Source organism: Poecilia reticulata, linkage group LG8 (genome assembly GCF_000633615.1).
Source record: "Poecilia reticulata strain Guanapo linkage group LG8, Guppy_female_1.0+MT, whole genome shotgun sequence".
Lineage (NCBI taxonomy): Eukaryota > Metazoa > Chordata > Actinopteri > Cyprinodontiformes > Poeciliidae > Poecilia > Poecilia reticulata.
The window spans coordinates 25,167,873-25,171,786 of record NC_024338.1 but is presented as its reverse complement, the minus strand read 5'-3'; positions in this window follow the sequence as shown (position 1 = coordinate 25,171,786).

Here is a 3,914-nt window from a genome sequence, read left to right as displayed (position 1 = left end):
CCGACACGGCTGTCAAGTGTGCGGAATGACGCACGGACGCATCCGGTTGGAGAAAAAAAAAAATCATTTTTTATTATCAGGCGACTTGTATTATTATTATTATTATTATTATTATTATTATTATTATCAACAATAATTAGGGCCATATATAGAAAAATTACATTTCCGCCAAAAAATTCAAACATTTTTAGACTAATCTCCGAAAGTTTTTTAAAAAGTTGAAAATATACTAAAAACATTTTTTTTTTAAATCTCATAAAATTTCTAGAAAAAAAAGAAAATTTCTACATTTGCTATTTTTTTTAATTAAAAATGTTTAGATTAATCTTAGAAGCTTTTTAGAAAAAAACAAGAAATCGAAAGATATCTAGAAAATTTCAGAACATTTGAGATTAATAATAGTAATACAAAATTTATTAATTAAATAAAACTCTTGTTCTGTAATGTTTGGTGTTCTGTTCACTATTCACTCCTTACAAAAAGAACAATAAAAAACGAAACAAATGAACACATAAACACAAAATAAATCCAAACATTCGTATCCCAAATATTTTCCATGTTTAAAATAACATTCATAGTGAATTTCAGATTCACATATAATATAAATATAGAAAAACAAAGAAGTAATTTTCCATATTTTCCTAAATAAACTCTGCATACATTTGACATGGATGTTTTGAACAAACTGTATTAGAATAATAAAAAGCATGTAGCTAAGTTCATAACACAATCTGAAAAAATGTACTAGAAGATTCAACAACATTGAATTAAATAGCTAAATTGGTTGCCATAAAGAAAAAAGTATCACGAGATTTCCAAATTATTTCTTTGGAGCTTGAAACTTGTCTAACATCCTGTAGCAACAAGCTGTGCTACACAAATAAAGCCATGTACAATGAAATACACTTTTCCCTGCTGCTGTTGTAATGTTTTTATTCCCACGTTATTAGGGTAAGCCCAAAGGCTTTTATTTTGAAGGACGCATTCTCCAGCTACCGGCGTGTTTCTGTGTTTTTGTCCGCTTTTACAAGGTTTGTGCTGCTTGTGAGAGATCAACAGACTCCAGCTGGAGGCTGTGGTCCACGCCCTGATGAAATGACTCCACCTTCACTGAGTGAGTGATGAGCGAGCAGCAGAGCTCCGTGTAATGAAGGCCAGGCCACACAAATCCACAGACAAGAGGTCCTGCAGGGCTGTAATGATGCAGAAAATGTTCGTCTTGTCCTTTAGTTTATGAAGTAGAACAGGGAGACATTATGATCTGAAGAAACAAACATGTTCACATTGTTCTCTTCAGGGACACGAATGACCTGATGCTGACCTCACATGACAAAAGAAATCATTAAAGCGCCGTAAGGTGAGCAGTTTTTAATCATCTTAAACATTATTTTCCACACAGATATTACGAATTATGACATCAGGCGACAAGAGTCCAACACCAGGAAGTTATTTGTGATGTTCATTTTTTATTTCTGTTTATCAAGAATTTTGATTTCCAACGCGTCTCTGTGTTTTTCTTTCAGTTTTACTTTCTTTAAAGGGTCAGTAATATTATGTATTTTCCAAGCACGTAGTATATTAGCTTCAGTTGCTAAATATGTCAAATATGATTTCAAAGGAATTTAACTTTGTAATGTAATGCCTTATGTCTCTTTAAAAACTTCTGCTTTCAGAAAGTCATCAAACCCGCGCTCTTCTATTAACCCTTTAACAACATTCAGTAGCTCGTTAATGAGATGCAAAGTTCTACGTTGTGTCTGCTAATTGCTGCTGGCTAGTCTGAAGGAGCTGAGTTGGGAAATGCTCTGGAGGCAGAAGCTAAGTCCACACAGAAATTTTGCACAGCCGAATGGTTGCCATGGAGATTCAAGGATTTCTCAAGCATCAATGCAAGACTCCATGTAGGTTTTTGATGAGAGAAAAATGTTGCATGAAAAAGATATAAAGCTGAAAAAAATGTATTGTTTACAATATTAGACTTACAAAAGCCACTTTGTGAAGAATATGTATTTTGAAATTGAGGAAAAACTCATAAAAATTTAATAGTAGAACCACAAAGCTGTTTAACAATAATCAGTGTGCTGAACTCTAACAACGATGAATACCTGTAAATGAGACTGTTTCTGGAGATTAATACACTGCCCACATAACAGTATTAAGATAAAAATGTGTGCGATAGAGACACTTTTCCTTCATGCATTCGGTATCAGAGCTGATGGACCGAACACCCACAACGTTATACCTTCTGCTTCTGCAGATTGTGTGTCCGGTGAGCTGGTGGGAGGAAGCTTAAAACCAATTTTCCTCTTTTTAAAAGAATCAACAAATCCTTTTAAAGTGGTTTCGGAGGCGGGTATGTCAGTGGCTTCCTGCGGCTTTGCTGTCCTGGCTGCTGGGGAAAGAGAAACCAAGTTCAAAATGACATTTCTGGTAGATTGTTGATATTCTTCCTAGAAGGTTCTGTGGATTTGAATAATTTAACAATTTTGATTTTTGCTCTTGGGCTGCTCCAGATTGCAGGTCATTTCCACGTACTTGGTACAAACCAAGTATCTAGTTAGCAATTCTTTAAAACATGCTATCTGTAACTTACTACAACTTTCTTCAAAGCACATTTTTCTTTTTGAAGTGAACGTGTTATGCAGAATTAATATTTGGGTTTAACTTCTTCTAAAAGCAGCCTAAGTATTTAAAAAGAAAAAAAGAAAACAGTCGTTTTAACAAGGACTTTTTTTTATTCTTGAGTAATTTCTTGTGTGGCTACTTTTTACTTCTACTTGAAGTAGTGCTACAACCTTCCAAAACTAGATGTAGATCTCATTATATTTCTGAGCTGGAGTGCACTGAATTGGATTAATTTCAATTAAAGTTGGATCAAATTAGATTTCTGGTTATTTAGCAGGAAATGCAGGGGTGAAAGTAAGGGGGTATACGGCAGGGTACTACCCCGAAAAGATTTAGTGGGGGTACGCAGTACCTGCAAGAGAGGGGAGCGGCTGTCTGCTGTAAAAACATGAACGGGTTCACTGTGCAGCCGTGAATTCACCCACTAATCAGCCGTGACTGGTTCGTTTTTCAAGAGCAATCTAAAACACGACTTAATCAGTTAATGAATAGCTTTTTTACCCATTTCATATTGTTTCCTGAACTCTTTGTGCTTTGCTAGAGCAGGGCTCCAACACGTCGATCGCGGAAGGTTTTGAGTCGATCTCGGCATTAGGTGACAAACTGAACGCAGCCAGGAGGCTGAGAGCCGCACGCAGTGGCGCAACTAGTCATTATTCAGGTGGATGCGACAACATAGATCCAAAAATAACAGAGCAGGAGTTTAAAATTAACTAATCAATCACCGCTGTGTTCAGGGGAGCGCTTATTAATGATCGCAAAAATAAATATAAAGTCTGCACACTTGATATYGTAACGGACTGAATGTTACGTTTTTAGCGTAATCTCTGGTCGGCTTGTGGAGCGGTTGCCATGGCAACGGGTGTGCCTAAACGACACAGAGAAACGGAGAGTGAAAATGTGCGAGTGGCTTAGAGGTGATCAGCTGTTCGGGCTGTTTTCCTTTGTCTTGGCGCATCGCAGCCGCTGTAGTTTCTGAACGTTCAATAAACGACAAACTTGGACTAATTACCTCGTTCTTTGTGAGTTTACGTCATTTACAACAAACATCAAACACGGTAAATATTTTTTCATTAAGTATTTAACAAGCAAATGGCTTCTTACGCGATAATTATGTGAAACTAAATTCATTGTCTAATATAAAAAATAGTTTGGTGCTGTCGGGCTCAGAGTCTGAGAAACTTTTCTTTTATCAAACTTTTTTTTGCCTCCTAAATATTTATTTAGACTTTCTCCAGAATAATAACCTTGTTCAACCTTTATAGCTCCACTGTTGAAAATGAGGCTCT